Raw genomic sequence first — 17945 nt, 5'->3', positions numbered from 1 at the left:
ATCAAGGGCCACAGGAACGGCCGTTCACACCTCATCAACCCACAATGCGAGCAATCAACTACAAACTGAGAGAAGCTCAAGAGAGATCAGCCAGACGCAGCTCATTCTTTGGAAACTCTTTGAACAATGGAACAGGTCTGTGCTGGAGGTGTGGGGGTGGGCACTCAGCAAGGGGATGTCGATTTCAGCAGGCTGTTTGCAGAAATTGTGAATATACAGGGCATTTGGCCCATATGTGCAAATAAACAGCAGTTCGGCTGGTATACGAGTTGGATGGGTCGGAAAATGGACCAGAAGCGGGTGGGGACAGTACCCGGGACACCGGTGTACAGCCGGTCAACACGATCAATGGCCACTGCTCCTACAACAGGACGCCTCCTGTAATGATGAGGACCCTACTCAACAGGATATCTGTCAAAATGGAGCTGGATATGGGAGCGAGTCAATCTCTCATGTGCCCTCAACAATTTGAACAACTGTGGCCGCATAAAAGAGACAGACCAAAACTCACAAGGATCGACACCACACTAAGGGCCTACACCAAAGAAATCGTACCAGTCCTCGGCAGCACCATGCTCTCTGTCACACACAAAGGGACAGTGAACTGACTTCCCCTGTGGATTGTCCCCGGAGACCCTCCAGCACTGCTAGGGAGAAGCTGGCTGGCAAAACTAAACTGGAAATGGGATGATGTCCATGCCATGTCATTAGAGGAACGGACCTCCTGCTCAACAGTTATAAAGCGATTTGAACATCTCTTTCAGCCAGGTGTGGGCACTTTCAAAGGGGCCAACATCAAAATCTACATCACACAGGATGCTAGACCGGTCCATCACAAGGCCAGAGCTGTACCCTGTGTGATGGGGGAAAAGATTGAACACGAACTAGACAGGCTTCTGCGGGAAGGCATTATATCACCTGTGGAATTTAGCGACTGGGCAAGTCCCATCGTCCCAGTCATGAAGCCTGATGGATCCGTACGAATCTGTGGGGACTACAAATCTACCATAAACAGAGTCTCCCTACAGGACCAGTAACCGCTGCCCAGAGCGGAGGACTTATTTGCCACATTGGCTGGAGGTAAACTTTTCTCAAAATTATACCTCACATCTGCGTATATGATGCAAGAATTGACCGAGGAATCCAAGCTACTCACCACCATCAACACACATCGAGGCCTTTTCATGTACAATTGATGCCCATTCGGCATCAGGTCAGCAGCTGCAGTATTCCAGCACAACATGGAGAGTCTGCTCAAGTCCATCCCGGGTACGGTTGTATTTCAAGACGACATACTTATCACGGGCAGGGACACCAACTCCCATCTCCGTAATTTGGAGGAAGTACTAAAGCGGTTGGATCGGGTAGGCCTCCGAGTCAAGAAATTCAAGTGCCTGTTTCTCGCACCCGAGGTTGAATTTTTGGGCAGAAGGATTGCCGGTAATGAAATCCGTCCAACAGAGTCCAAAACAAAAGCCATTTGCTTGGCACCCAGACCCCGGAATGTCTCAGAACTGCATGTCTTTCTCGGGCTACTCAATTACTTTGGGAACTTTATGCAGAACTTAAGCACGCTGCTGGAGCCTCTCCACGTGATACGCAGAAAGGTGTGCGATTGGTTTTGGGGGGACACCCAGGAACGCGCCTTCAATAAGGCACGCAACCTTCTGTGTTCCAACAGTGTTTTGACTTTCTTTGGCCCAGGTAAAAAGCTAGTTCTCACATGCGATGCGTCGGGGTCGGGTGCATTTTGCAACATGTCAACAGTGCGGGCAAATTACAACCCATAGCTTATGCCTCCAGGTCACTTTCGCGGGAAGAGCGCGCGTACGGAATGGTAGAGAAGGAGGCGCTCGCGTGCGTGTACGGTGTCAAAAAGATGCACCGATACCTTTTCGGGGCTAAGTTCACGTTAGAAACTGACCACAAGTCCCTCACGTCCCTCCTATCCGAGAGCAAGGCAATAAACGCCAACGCTCGCCGCAAATTCAACGGTGGGCACTCATGCTGGCGTCCTATAACTATACCATAAGGCACAGACCAGGCACAGACAACTGTGCCGACGCGCTCAGCAGGCTACCCCTGGCAACCACGGAAGGGTCTGATGAACAGGACTCTGAGATAGTCATGGCAATCAATGCCTTTGAGTCCACAGATTCGCCCATGACGGCTCGCCAACTCAGAGCCTGGACGGCCAGCGACCCCACGTTATCCTTCGTAAAAAGATGTGTCCTAACCGGTGACTGGGCAGAGGCTCGCGATGCCTGCCCGAGGAATTAAAACCCTTTCACAGACGCATGCATGATCTATCACTACAAGCAGACTGCTTGATGTGGGGCAGCCGAGTAGTCATGCCTCTGCGAGGCAGAGAGGCATTTGTCCGGGAGCTCCACCGCGAGCACCCAGGGATCGTTCTCATGAATCCCACGTCTGGTGGCCTGGTATTGACAAGGACTTGGAGCTCTGCGTCCAAAGGTGCACCATTTGTGCCCAACTCAGCAATGCCCCCAGGGAGTCTCCACTGAGCCCCTGGCCCTGGCCTACCAATCCTTGGTCGCGGGTGCACGTAGACTATGCGGGCCCATTCATGGGCAAACTGTTCCTCGTAGTTGTAGATGCATTTTCAAAGTGGATCGAATGCACCATTTTAAACTCGAGCACAACCTCCACCACTGTGGAGAGCCTCGCAACCATATTTGCAACGCACAGAATCCCTGACATATTGGTCAGTGACAATGGTCCGTGCCTCACCAGCGCAGAATTCCAAGACTTTATAAATGACCACGGCATAAATCACGTTAAGACGGCACCGTTCAAGTCAGCCTCCAACGGCCAGGCAGAGAGAGCAGTGCAAATCATTAAACAAGGCATGCTTAAAATCCAAGGTCCCACGCTGCAGGGTCGCCTGTCGCGACTGCTGCTGGCATACAGATCTCGTCCGCACTCACTGACTGGGATCCCCCCCGCGCCACTGTTGATGAAAAGGACTTTAAAAACAAGGCTCTCATTAATCCTCCCAGACATGCACGAAATCATTGAGGCAAAGCGCCGTAAGCTGGCTGAGTATCATGACAGAAATTCGAGGGGGAGATGGAATGAGATAGGGGATAAAGTGTTTGTACTAAACTATGGCAGGGGTCCCAAATGGCTTGCAGGGACAGTAACGGGCAAGGAAGGAAACAGGCTACTGGTAGTACAAATGGACAATGGCAAAACCTGCCGGAGGCATGTAGACCAAGTCAAAAGCAGATTTACCAACAACACTGCGGAACCAGAGGCAGACTACAATGTGGAACTCGCACCATACCTGGTGGACAGACAGAGGGAACAACCAGAGGAAAGGGCAATCCCAACAGACAGCCCAGGCAAGTCAACAACAATCACACCGTTCGAAACAGACAGCCCAGGCGAGATACCAGCAACCACACCCAAAGAAAAACAGACACCAAGGCAAACAACTGAACCACAACTCAGACGCTCCACGCGAGAGCATAGACCACCTGAGAGACTGAATCTATAAAGATAATAAGACCTTGGGGGAGGGTGATGTCATGTATCTTACATTATTATATATAACTGTATCCTAACATGCTATACATGACTGTAATAAGATATGACCTGTAACCACCAGCATACCTTACCACCAGGGGTGCACTTGCAAGAGACAGGTATATAAGGGCAGGTCTCAGGCAAGTGTAGCATTCCAGAGCTGTGAAATAAAGGTGCAGGTCCAGAGTGACCTTGACTTCACTACATGCCTCGTGTGAATCTGTACTGAGGGGACCGAACTTTACAGAGATGAAGATATGAGTGTGTGTATCTGCAGATGCTTGGTGGTTGAGTGGTGTGGAAGTGATGGTTTGTATTCTGTGCACAGACTGAGGTTGAGAGGCTGGTATGGAGTAGGTGGGGGAGCTTGTACACACCTTCACCACCTGACAGGTCATTAAATGTTTTCCTGCGCTGGGTGAGGCTTCTCTGCACCTCAGTGCTGGCCAACACCTCCCGGGCCACCTCTCACCACATGGCCCGGGAAACCTGCGGTGATGGCCTCCTTCCCAATGCTGGGAACAGCAACTCCCTCCTGGTCTCCAGTGCCCCCACCAATGCCTCCAAAGACACACTGTTAAATCATGTGGCTCTCTCCCTTGAAGGGAGATTAACAGCAGTAATTTCAGAATGTTCCTCAGGCCCACAAATCACTGACTCAAGTACAGCATTGCTGAAAATGAGCAGCAGCAGGTTGAAATGACCTCCCCTTTAAGAGCCAGATCGAGCTGGAGTCAAGGATTGAAGGCTGATTGCAGAATGGAACTCGGCTGAAATTGGGTAACTCTCTGTCAATAGTGCTCCTGCAGCACCCAGCTGAGGCCATTAGCTCCTCATTTACCGCCCCATTCAATTCTTGGGTGAAAACGCAGAATTTCACAGAATTTGGCCAGGCATCTCACCGAGTGCTAAATTTTCAAAATGTGAAAAATTACCACCACAAACGGGGCACTACCAAATTCCGTTCCCCAGAACTGTTCACACTACTCCAAGTGTGATCTAACCAAGGTACAATACAAGTGTAAATTCTCTGCTTTCCAATCTATCCCTCTAAAATGAACCCCACTGCTTTGTTTGCTTTTTGAGCACTTTAAAAAATAACATCTAGGCTGACACTCCAGTGTCTTTTGGATGAGATGTTAAACCAAGGCCTCATTTGCTCTCCCAGATGGACATTGTTATGTTCAGAATAACTCCACAAGACTGTGTGCTGTAAGCTCAAACTGATGTGACCTTGGTCTCTTTAATCTAACTCCAGACTGAAGAATCAGCATGGTAAACAATCCTTTATACTTGCTTGCATGAGGTGTGCAGGTGACCCTTGGATCTCCAACAGGTGCTCCCCCTGGTGGCAAGTCTTACATTATTATAAAGTTTACATACATAACAGACGTAAAAGATCCCATGGTACTATTTCGAAAAAGGGCAGGAGAGTTATCCCCAGTTTCCTGGCTAATATTTATCTCTCAAACAACATAACAAAAAAACAGATTATCTGGTCATTATCGTACAACTGCGTACAGTTTTGGTCTCCGTATTTAAGAAAGGATATACTTGCAAGGAGGCTGTTCAGAGAAGGTTTACTAGGTTGATTCCAGAGATGAGGGGGTTGACTTATAGATTGAGTAGGTTGGGCCTATACACATTGGAGTTCAGAAGAATGAGAGGTGATCTTATTGAAACATAAGATAATGAGGGGGCTCGACAAGGTGGATGCAGAGAGGATATTTCCACTCATAGGGGAAACTAAAACTAGGGGATATAGTCTTATAAGGGGCTGCCCATTTAAAACTGAGATGAAGAGAAATTTATTCTCTCAGAGGATTGTATATCTGTGGAATTCTCTGCCGCAGAGAGCTGAGGAGGCTGGGTCATTGAATATATTTAAGGCGGAGATAGACAGATTTTTGAACGATAAGGGAGTAAAGGGTTATGGGGAGCGGACAGGGAAGTGGAGCTGAGTCCATGATCAGATTAGCCATGATCTTATTGAATGGCGGAGCAGGTTCAAGGGGCCAAATGGCCGACTCCTGCTCCTATTTCTTATGTTCTTATGTCCTTGTGTCTCAATCACATTGCTGTTTGTGGGAGTTTGCTGTGCGCAAGTTGGCTGTAGCATTTCCCACATTACAATAGTGACTACACTCCAAAAGTACTTACTTGGCTGTAAAGCGCTTTTAGACATCCGGTGGTCGTGAAAGGTGCTATATAAATTCAAGTCTTTCTTTATATGGTCTTAATAACCTGCATCGTTACTTTTAGTGATTTATGTATCGCATCAAAGACAGAGTCTCGGTTAAGGAGATCTTCGGAGTGCTCCTTCCAGCGAGCACTGACTGCCTCTCTGTCCTTGATGAGTACCTCTCCGTTCTTGGCCCTCAGTGGGGTAGGACCTTTGGTGCTTGGTCCGTAGGTGGCCTTGACTGCGCTAAAGAATCCTCGCACGTCTTGGATGTTGGCTAGTTGCTGGATCTCCTGCACTTTTTCTTTAGGTCGTGAGTTTTATGCTGGACTTCGGCCTTCAGACATCTATAGAGCTGCTTTCTTGCTCTTGAGTTGTGTTGCGGTTTCCAGTTCAAGAAAGCCCTGCACTTGCTTAGAGAGTCTCATGTCAGGCATGCGGATGATGTGGCCCGCCCAACAGAGCTGGTCAAGCGTGGTCAGTGCTTCGATGCTGGGGATGTTGGCCTGAGCGAGAACACTGACAGTGCTTCTATCCTCCTAGTGGATTTGCAGGATTTTGCGGAGACAGCGTTGGTGGTACTTCTCCAGCGCTTTGAGATGTCTGCTGTATATAGTCCATGTCTCTGAGCCATATAGGAGGGTGGGTATCACTACTGCCCTGTAGACCATAAGCTTGGTCCTGGTTGAGGTCCTGGTCTTCAAACACTCTCTTCCTCAGGCGACCGAAGGCTGCACTGGCGCACTGGAGGCGGTGTTGGACTCTACTCAGAACTCCTATACGGCAAGCGAGCCCCAGGTGGACAGAGGAAATGTTTCAAGGACACCGTCAAAGCCTCCTTCATAAAGTGCAACATTTGCACCAGCACTTGGGTATCCCTGGCCCAAGACCACCCAAAATAGAGGAAGAGCATCCGGGAGGGCGCTGAGAGCATGCAGAAATCAAGCGCAGACAGTGGAAGGAGCGTGCGGCAAACCAGACTCCCCACCCACCTTTTCCTTCAACCACTGCCTGCCTGTGACAGAGACTGTAATTCCCGCATTGTCTGTACAGCCACCTTAGAGTGGAAGCAAGTCATCCTCGATTCCGAGGGACTGCCTATGATAATGATGATATCAGCTCCTGGATCTCCTGGTCATTCTCATCGAACGAGTTTTGGTGTTTGCTGGTGGAGTGACCAAGCGCCTCTTCACTGGTGCTAATAATGGAGGCCTTAAGGGAAAACCAGGCACGACGGACACTCTGTGTGTCCGGATCACTGGAAGTCGTCAGGTTGGTTGTGAGGCGCTGGCTGAATAGGGCTTTCTTAGCAGTGCTCCAGTGTTGATTTTCCTGCGGCAGTGTTTCTGTTGCCACCGCTGTTTTGGGACTACATTGATGGAAATGACAGAGCGAATTAGGCAGTGGTCCGTCCAGCAGTCGTCAGCTCCTGTCATGGCGCGGGTGATGCGCACGTCTTTGCGGTCCCTCGCTCGGACAATGACGTATTCTAGCGGATGCAAGTGCTTGGAGCGAGGGTGCTGCCATAAGGCCTTGCACTTGTCTCACTGACGGAACAAGGTGTTGGTTATGACAAGACCGTGTTCTAGGCATTTCATCAGGAACAAGGTGCCATTGGAGTTGGCATTTCCTACCCCCTCTCTGCCGATCACACCTCCCCAGAGGTCAGTGTCCTTCCCAACTCTGGCGTTAAAGTTGCTGAAGAGGATCAGCTTGTCGCCTGGTGGGGCTCGGCGCAGGGATTGTTCGAGGCTAGAGTAGAATTCCTCTTTGGTCTCATCTGTAGCTTCCAGTATTGGGGCGTACACATCGAACACCGTAGCACACTGGTTCCAGGCTAGAGTGAGGCAAAGGGTCATGAGGCGTTTGTTTATCCCCCAAGGGGATTCTCTGAGATGCCCAACTAGCTCATTTTTTATGGCGAAGCCTATCCCATAGAGACGCTGGGATAGGCTTCGCCATAAAAGGGTGTAACCACCACCCTGTTCCTTGAGCTGGTCTTCCCCCGCCCGCCGAGTCTCGCTTAGGGTGGCGATATCTCTGTCATCGATGCGAGTGCCCTTGACTCCATCCTGCAGCATGCTACCCGCCACCACCTCAACACAACCCCAGCCCAGCATGAGATTGAAAAGGCCATCTGACAACTGAAGAACAACAAGGCCTCAGGAGCAGATGAACTCCCCACCGAAGCATTAAAGCATGGTGGAGAAGCACTATTGGCGCGAATCCATGAACTCATTTCTCTTATTTGGAAGGAGGAGAGCATGCCAGTGGATCTGAGAGATGCTGTAATTGTGACCATCTTCAAGAAAGGTGACAAGTCCAATTGCGGTAATGGCGGACTTTCCCTGCTGTCTGCAACAGGGAAAGTCATCGCAAGAATACTCCTCAATCGCCTTCTCCCAGTGGCTGAAGAGCTCCTCCCAGAGTCGCAATGCGGATTCCACCCACTCAGGGGCACAATGGATATGATCTTCACTATGCGTCAAATTCATGAAAAATGCAGGGAGCAGCACCAGCCTCTGTACATGGCCTTCTTTGACCTCACTAAGGCCTTTGACACTGTCAACCGTGAGGGATTATGGAGCGTCCTCCTCAAATTCGGCTGCTCTCAAAAATTCGTCCCGATCCTCGCCCTGCTTCACGATGACATGCAAGCCGTGATCCTGACCAACGGATCCACCACAGACCCAATACACGTGCGGACCGGAGTCAAGCAAGGCTGTGTCATCGCACTGACGCTCTTCTCGATCTTCCTTTCTGCAATGCTCCATCTCAGCCTCAGTAAACTCCCTGCTGGAGTGGAGCTAATCTACAGAACAAATGGGAATCTGTTCAACCTCTGCTGCCTCCAGATCCACCGCCATCCCATCCTCTGTCATTGAATTACAGTATGCAGACGATGCTTGTGTATGTTGCACACTCAGAGGTCGAACTCCAAACCATCGTCAACACCTTCACTGAAGCGTATGAGAGCATGGGCCTTACAGGAAACATCCGTAAGTCAAAGGTTCTCTACCAACCTGCCCCCGCCATAGAGTACTGTTCCCCCCAATTATTAAGATCCATGACAAGGCCTTGGACAACGTGGACCATTTTCCATACCTTGGGAGCCGACTGTCAACAAGGGCAGACATCGATGACTAAGTCCAACACCATCTTCAGTGCGCCAGTGCAGCCTTTGGCCACCTGAGGAAGAGAGTGTTTGAAGACCAAGATCTCAAACCTGGCACCAAGCTCATGGTCTACAGAGCAGTAGTGATACCCATCTTCCTTTATGCTTCAGAGACATGGACTATGTATGGCAGGCACCTCAAAACACTGGAGAAGTACCACCATCGCTGCCTTCGCAAAATCCTGCAAATCCATTGGCAGGATAGGCGCACCAACGCCAGTGTTCTCGCTCAGGCCAACATCGAAGCACTGACCACGTTCGATCAGCTCTGATGGACAGGCCACATTGTCCGCATGCCCGATACTAGACTCCCAAAACAAGCACTCTACTCCGAGCTCCGACACAGCAAGCGAGCCCCAAGTGGGTAGAGGAAACACTTCAAGGGCACCCTCAAAAACTCCGTGAAGAAGTGCAACATCTTCACCGACACCTGGAAATCCCTGGCCCAAGACCGTTCAATGTGGAGGAGAAGCATCCGGGAAGGCACTGAACACTTCGAGTCTCTTCGCCGGGAGCACGCGGAGGCCAAGCACAAACAGCGGAAGAAGCGCACGACAAACCAAGCACCCCACCCACCCGTCCCTTCAACCATCGTCTGCCCCACCTGTGACAGAGACTGTGGGTCCCGCATTGGTCTCATGAGCCAGCTTAGAACTCATATTAGTGTGGGAGCAAGTCATCCTCGAGTCAGAGGGGCTGCCTAAGAAGAAGGTTATGTATCTGTACCCCCAGATCCCTCTGCACCTCTACCCCATTTTGCAAGGAGTACAGGACCTTCTTACTCTGCCTATTAAAAATGTACCACCTCACACTTATCTATATTATAGTTTATTTGCCAATTACATGCCCATTCTGCAAGTTTATTAACTGTTTCCACTGACAGCAGGGTCAGTAACCAGAGGACACAGAGTTAAAGAAATTTGCAAAGGAACCAGAAGGGAGATGAGGAGCATTTTTTGGACGCCACGAGTTATTGTGATGTGGAATGTGCTGCCTGAAAGGGTGGTGGAAGCAGATTCAATAGTAACATTCAAAAGGGAATTGGATATATACTTGGGAAAAGTATAAATTTCCCAAGGAAAAATTTGCAGGGCTATGGAGAAAGAGCAGGGGAGTGAGCCAATTGGTTAGCTCTTTCAAAGAGCTAGGTCAGACACGGTGGGCTGAATGGCCTCCTGTGCTTTATGATTCTGAGACAGAAAGTGAAAAGTAACTGTTATCGAGTGACACAGGTTGACACAGATGCTCTGAAATTCTCTTGCTTATCTTCTTCATCTCCTCACCAACCTCTATTCTTTAAGACCCTCCGTAAATGTCACCTGTTTGACCTCCGAACATCTTCTTCTGTGCCTCACCATTGTTTTCTTTTTAATCTGTCCCTGTTAAAGCTGCTGTATAAATACAAGTTGTTGGTGCTATTCTCCTAACCTAGTTACTACCTCATGGAGGATCGACAGGCTGGCTGCACCTCTCTGACATTGTAGAGAGTGAGCTCTGGTATGGAGCAGACACTCCTCATGTCCTCATCCAGCCAATTGGAGAGCAGAACTTGGACTGTACTTAGTCCAGGACCACACGCTTGGTCCTACTGTCAGTAGCCACACAAGCTGGAATTGCTACTTATACATTGTGCCAGGATCCCTGGGTTCCAAGACATAGGGGCACACCAGGAATTTCCACAGCACTGCTCCTTCCCAGCCGTGTAACTTCAGTGCAAGTACAGTGGAAAACCGCACATGCAGCTCACGGAGATTCCCGGCCATAATGGCCCTGAAATTCCGGTTTGGCCTTCCCGCGAGCTTTTTAGAGAAAAAATACGTACCTATCTTAAGCTACCTGTGTAATGAGACAAGAATAATAAACGATCACCTAGTAAAAGATCCTCTCGGAATGAGTGATCACAGTATGGTTGAATTTGTAATACAGATTGAGGGTGACGTAGTAGTGTCTCAAACGAGCGTACTATGCTTAAACAAAGAGGACTACAGTGGGATGAGGGCAGAATTGGCTAAAGTAGGCTGGGAACACAGACGAAACGATGGCACAATTGAGGAACAGTGGAGGACTTTTAAGGAGCTCTTTCATAGTGCTCAACAAAAATATGTTCCAGTGAAAAAGAAGGGCGGTAAGAGAAGGGATAACCAGCCATGGATAACCAAGGAAATAAAGGAGAGTATCAAATTAAAAACCAATGCGTATAAGGTGGCCAAGGTTAGTGGGAAACTAGAAGATTGGGAATATTTTAAACGACAGCAAAGAATGACTAAGAAAGCAATAAAGAAGGGGAAGATAGGTTACGAAAGTAAACTTGTGCAAAACATAAAAACAGATAGTAAAAGCTTTTGCCGATATATAAAACGGAAAAGAATGACGAAAGTAAATGTTGGTCCCTTAGAAGATGAGAAGGGGGATTTAATAATGGGAAATGTGGAAATGGCTGGGACTTTAAACAATTATTTTGCTTCGGTCTTCACAGTGGAAGACACAAAAACCATGCCAAAAATTGCTGGTCACAGGAATGTGGGAAGGGAGGACCTTGAGATAATCACTATCACTAGGGGGGTAGTGCTGAACAGGCTAATGGGACTGAAGGTAGACAAATCCCTGGTCCTGATGAAATGCATCCCAGGGTATTAAAAGAGATGGCGGAAGTTATAGCAGATGCATTCATTATAATCTACCAAAATTCTCTAGACTCTGGGGAGGTGCCATCGAAATGGAAAGCAGCTAATGTAACGCCTCTGTTTAAAAAAGGGGGCAGACAAAAGGCAGGTAACTATAGGCCGGTTAGTTTAACATCTGTAGTGGGGACAATGCTTGAAGCTATCATTAAGGAAGAAATAGCGGGACATCTAGATAGGAATAGTGCAATCAAGCAGACGCAACATGGATTCATGAAGGCGAAATCATGTGTAACTAATTTACAGAAATTCTTTGAGGATATAACGAGCATGGTGGATAGAGGTATACCGATGGATGTGGTGTATTTAGATTTCCAAAAGGCATTCGATAAGGTGCCACACAAAAGGTTACTGCAGAAGATAAAAGTACGCGGAGTCAGAGGACATGTATTAGCATGGATAGAGAATTGGCTGACTAACAGAAAGCAGAGAGTCGGGATAAATGGGTCCTTTTCGGGTTGGAAATCGGTGGTTAGTGGTGTGCCACAGGGATCGGTGCTGGGACCACAACTGTTTACAATATACATAGATGACCTGGAAGAGGGGCCAGAGTGTAGTGTAACAAAATTTGCAGATGACACAAAGATTAGTGGGAAAGCGGGTTGTGTGGAGGACACAGAGAGGCTGCAAAGAGATTTAGATAGGTTAAGCGAATGGGCTAAGGTTTGGCAGGTGGAATACAATGTCGGAAAGTGTGAGGTCATCCACCTTGGGAAAAAAAAACAGTAAAAGGGAATATTATTTGAATGGGGAGAAATTACAACATGCTGCGGTGCAGAGGGACCTGGGGGTCCTTGTGCATGAATGCCAAAAAGTTGGTTTGCAGGTGCAGCAGGTAATCGGGAAGTTGGCCTTCATTGCAAGAGGGATGGAGTACAAAAGCAGGGAGGTCCTTCTGCAACTGTATAGGGTATTGGTGAGGCCGCACCTGGAGTACTGCGTGCAGTTTTGGTCACCTTACTTAAGGAAGGATATACTAGCTTTGGAAGGGGTACAGAGACGATTCACTAGGCTGATTCCGGAGAAGAGGGGGGTTAGCTTATGATGATAGATTGAGTAGACTGGGTCTTTACTCGTTGGAGTTCAGAAGGATGAGGGGTGATCTAATAGAAACATTTAAAATAATGAAGGGGATAGACAGGATAGAGGCAGAGAGTTTGTTTCCACTGGTCGGGGAGACTAGAACTCGGGGGCACAGCCTCAAAATACGGGGGAGCCAATTTAAAACCGAGTTGAGAAGGAATTTCTTCTCCCAGAGGGTTGTGAATCTGTGGAATTCTCTGCCCAAGGAAGCAGTTGAGGCTAGCTCAATGAATATATTCAAATCACAGATAGATAGATTTTTAACCAATAAGGGAATTAAGGGTTATGGGGAGCGGGCGGGTAAGTGGAGCTGAGTCCACGGCCAGATCAGCCATGATCTTGTTGAATGGCAGAGCAGGCTCGAGGGGCTAGATGGCCTACTCCTGTTCCTAATTCTTATGTTCTTATGTTCTTATAATTCACTAAATATATTCAGAATGGAGTTAGATGTAGACCTTACTACTAGTGGGATCAAGGGGTATGGCGAGAAAGCAGGAATGGGGTACTGAAGTTGCATGTTCAGCCATGAACTCATTGAATGGCGGTGCAGGCTCGAAGGGCCAAATGGCCTACTCCTGCACCTATTTTCTATCTTTCTATGTTTCTACGCCCACGTTCGACTTTCTGATGCTGAGGCCTCCGTCGACTGCGATTCATAGCGCGTGCACGTCGACGCGTGTGCAGGCCTCGAGCTGGAGTCACATGGCTCTGGGCAGCCAATTAGGTAAAGTATCATAGTAATAGGAGTTCCGCAGGGTCCTAACCTCCTCTTACTATGATTGTGATAGAGCCTGAAACACCCAAAACACTAATAAGAATAGAAAATAATTACAATACACTCATTTAAATTAAAGTTATTAATGTCTTAAAAAAATAATAATTTCCCAATTTTTTAAAACGTTTTTTTAAATAAACTTACCATTGTGGGAAGGGTTTTTAATGATAAAATATGTTTTAATAACTATATTTTTATATGTTTTGTGTTTTTAAAACACTTGCATCTGTAAAATAGGCTATGCGCCTGCTTTTTCAGGGGCAAGATTTTTGAGGACATTTGTAAGCGTAAATATCGGAAATTTCCACTTACACGTGTCCTCGCTCCCGAGATGCGGCCATCTGTCAAGCCAGAAACTTGACAGATCGGAAATGCCGGTTTCCAGTGCATGCGCATTGCACACTGGAAACCGGCATTCCCGATGCCTTCTCGGATCCGCAGGAACTCCGTACGGACCGGGAAAGGCCGGAATTTCAGGGCCAATATTTCCAATCGTGACACGGGGGCCGAAACATTCTTTAGGTTCGGTTTCCAGCTATCTTCTCCAATTTGTTGATTCAGCTCAGCTCAGATCTGAGTACCAAATCCAGGAGCTGAATGTTTATATGGTGTCGAGTTCACAGTCCTTACAGAGTAGGGGCAACATCTGTACACAACAAGGAGCAAAGGTGAGAGTAACATCAGCACACCTCAAAGAGCAGAGGTATGGGCAACATCTCCAAGCCTTAAGGCCAGAATAAGGGGTCGCCCATTTAAGACGGAGATGAGGAGGAATTTCTTCTCAGAGGGTCGTAAATCTTTGGAATTCTCTACCTCAGAGAGCTATAGAAGCTGGGTCATTGATATATTCAAGGCTGGGATAGACAGATACTTGAACTATAGAGGAGTCAAGGGTTATGGGGAGCGGGCGTGGAAGTGGAGTTGAGGCCAAGATCAGATCAGCCATGATCTTATTGAATGGCGGAACAGGCTCAAGGGGCATTATGGTCTACTCCTGCTCCTATTTCTTATATTCTTATCTTTTTATGTAGGAGAGAAGGAGACAGGTTATCTGCACACCTCAAGAAGCAGACGTGAGGAACATCTGCATATCTCAAAAACAGAGATATGGGCACATCTGCACAGCTAAAGAAGCAGAGAAATGGGAAATATCTGCACACCTCAAGGAGCTGAAGTGAGGGTTTAGTGTCAGCTGTGGCTCAGTTGGTAGCACTCTGACCTCTGAGTCAGAAGATTGTGGGATCAAATCTCACTCTAGAAATGTGAGCACAAAAATCTAGGCTGACACTCCCAGTGCAGTGCTGAGGGAGTACTGCATTGTTGGAGGTGACGTCTTTCGGATGAGATGTTAAACCGAGGCCCTGCTCTCAGGAGGACGTAAAAGATTCCATGGCACTATTTCGAAGAAGAGCAGGGGAATTATTCCTGGTGTCCCGGCCAATATTTATCCCTCAACCAATATCACTAAAAACAGATTATCTGGTCATCATCACATTGCTGTTTGTGGGAGCTTGCTGTGCACAAATTGGCTGCCCCGTTTCTCACATTACAACAGTGACTACACTTCAAAAATGGGACGTCCGACGGTCGTGAAAGCCACGATATAAATAAAAATCGTTCTTTCTTTTTTAACATCTGTACATATTAATGAAAATTCAGCCTTAAAGCGAGTTTGAGAATGTTTTCTACTTAAAATTATAACGTGCAGTAGCATAGAGTGGCATTCGTGAGTTTGGTAAGTGGGTGAGTTTTAAGGGTTATTCTCGTTTAACCATTTGGAGGCTGGAGCAATTGCCAGTAGCTTCGAAGTAAGTAGCAGTTTAATTTAAAGGGGAAAAGTTAAATAGTTGGGAATCTTTCAGGTTTAGGTAGAGAAAAACAAGGTAACTCTCCAGGAGGAGGCAATTAGCAGCGATTTAAAACCAGTTCTGTAAATGACTGACCAGTAGTGAGTCATCTGACCTAGATACAGTTTAAAAAGAGGCAGCTCGTGCAGCGCAATGAGTGCAGCAGCATAGAGTGGCATTCGTTGAGTTTGGTAAGTGGGTGAGTTTGGGCAAGAGGGGGTGGCAGGTGCTGTTTTGTCTTGTTTTTCCTACCAGTGCTGACACTAAAGCAGCTGATAAGGAGTGCGAGAGTAGAAGACGGAGGCCCAGAGACCAGCCCAACCAGCTGCAGACAAAGATAGAGGGGTGCGAAATCAAGAAGTGACGTCACAGCCAAGCTGGTAAGTGGTTGGTTGTTCGACTGGTAAGTATAACTCTCTTTTAGACTGACTTCTGGATTGGTTTAATTGGCAGCAAACTACTAAGTAAATTAATTTAAGGGTTAAGTCATGGCAGGAGAGTTCGAACCCATGTCATGCTCCTCCTGTGCTATGTGGGAAGTCAGGGACGCTTCCAGTGTCCCTGACTACTATGTGTGCAGGACGTGTGTCCAGCTGCAGCTCCTGACAGACCACATGACGGCTCTGGAGCTACGGATGGACTCACTCTGGAGCATGCGTGATGCTGAGAATGTTGTGGATAGCACATTTAGTGAGTTGGTCACACCGCAGGTAAGGGTTAGGACAGATAGTGAATGGGTGACCAAGAGACAAGGCAAGAGTAGGAAGGTAGTGCAGGAGACCCCTGCGGTCATCTCCCTCCAAAACAGATATACCGTTTTGGATACTGTTGGGGGAGATGACTTACCGGCGGAAGGCACCAGCAGCCAGGTTCATGGCACCATGGGTGGCTCTGCTGCACAGAAGGGCAGGAAAAAGAGTGGGAGAGCTATAGTGATAGGGGAATCTATGGTAAAGAGAATAGATAGGAGTTCCTGCGGCCGCAACTGAGACTCCAGGATGGTATATTGCCTCCCTGGTGCAAGGGTCAAGGATGTCTCGGAGCAGCTGCAGAGCATTCTGACGAGGGAGGGTGAACAGCCAGTTGTTGTGGTACATGTAGGTACCAACGATATCGATAAGAAGCGGGAAGAGATCCTACAAGCTGAATTTAGGGAGCGAGGAGTTAAATTAAAAAGTAGGATCTCAAAGGTAGTAATCTCTGGATTGCTACTAGTGCCACGTGCTAATCAGAGTAGAAGGAGCAGGATAGTTAGAATAAATACGTGGCTTGAGCAGTGGTGCAAGAGGGAGGGATTCAAATTCTTGGGACATTGGAATCAGTTCTGGGGAAGTGGGACCTGTACAAAAGGAACGGTCTGCACTTGGGCAGGACTGGAACTGATGTCCTGAGGGTAACATTTGCTAATGCAGTTCGGGAGTGTTTAAACTAATATGGCAGGGGGATGGGAACCTATGCAGCGAGACAGGGCGAAGTAATATGGAGTCAGAAACAGATGGTAGAAAGGTAAAAAGCAATAGTGGAAGGCCGAGTAAATAAAGGCAAGAAACAAAAAGAGCCACACTACATCAGAATTCTAAAAGGACAAAGGGTGTTAAAAAAACAAGCCTGAAGGCGTTGTGTCTTAATGCAAGGAGCATCCGTAATAAGGTGGATGAATTAACTGTGCAAATAGATGTTAACAGATATGATGTGATTGGGATTACAGAGATGTGGCTCCAGGATAATCAGGGCTGGGAACTCAAAATCCAAGGGTATTCAACATTCAGGAAGGATACAATAAAAGGAAAAGGAGGTGGGGTAGCATTGCTGGTTAAAGAGGAGATTAATGCAATAGTTAGGAAGGGCATTAGCTTGGATGATGTGGACTCTATATGGGTAGAGCTGCAGAACACCAAAGGTTAAAAAATGTTAGTGGGAGTTGTGCACAGACCTCCAAACAGTAGTAGTGATGTTGGGGAGGGCATCAAACAGGAAATTAGGGGTGCATGCAATAAAGGTACAGCAGTTATCATGGGTGACTTTAATATGCATATAGATTGGGCTAACCAAACTGGAAACAATATGGTGGAGGAGGATTTCCTGGAGTGCATAAGGGATGGTTTTCTCGACCAATATGTCGAGGAACCAACTAGGGGGGAGGCCATCTTAGACTGGGTGTTCTGTAATGAGAGAGGATTAATGAGCAATCTTGTTGTGCGAGACTCCTTGGGGAAGAGTGACCATAATATGGTGGAATTCTACATTAGGATGGAGAATGAAACAGTTAATTCAGAGACCATCGTCCAGAACTTAAAGAAGGGTAACTTTGAAGGTATGAGGCATGAATTGGCTAGGATAGATTGGCGAATGATACTGAAGGGGTTGACAGTGGATAGACAATGGCAGACATTTACAGACCGCATGGATGAACTACAACAATTGTACATTCCTGTCTGGCGTAAAAATAAAAAAGGGAAGGTGGCTCAACCGTGGCTATCAAGGGAAATCAGGGATAGTATTAAAGCCAAGGAAGTGGCATACAAATTGGCCAGAAATAGCAGTGAACCCAGGGACTGGGAGAAATTTAGAATTCAGCAGAGGAGGACAAAGGGTTTGATTCGGGCAGGGAAAATAGAGTATAAGAGGAAATTTGCAGGGAACATTAAGACGG

This window comes from Pristiophorus japonicus, chromosome 11, assembly GCF_044704955.1.
Source record: "Pristiophorus japonicus isolate sPriJap1 chromosome 11, sPriJap1.hap1, whole genome shotgun sequence".
Taxonomy (NCBI): Eukaryota; Metazoa; Chordata; class Chondrichthyes; family Pristiophoridae; genus Pristiophorus; species Pristiophorus japonicus.
Note: the sequence above shows the minus strand (reverse complement) of the source record.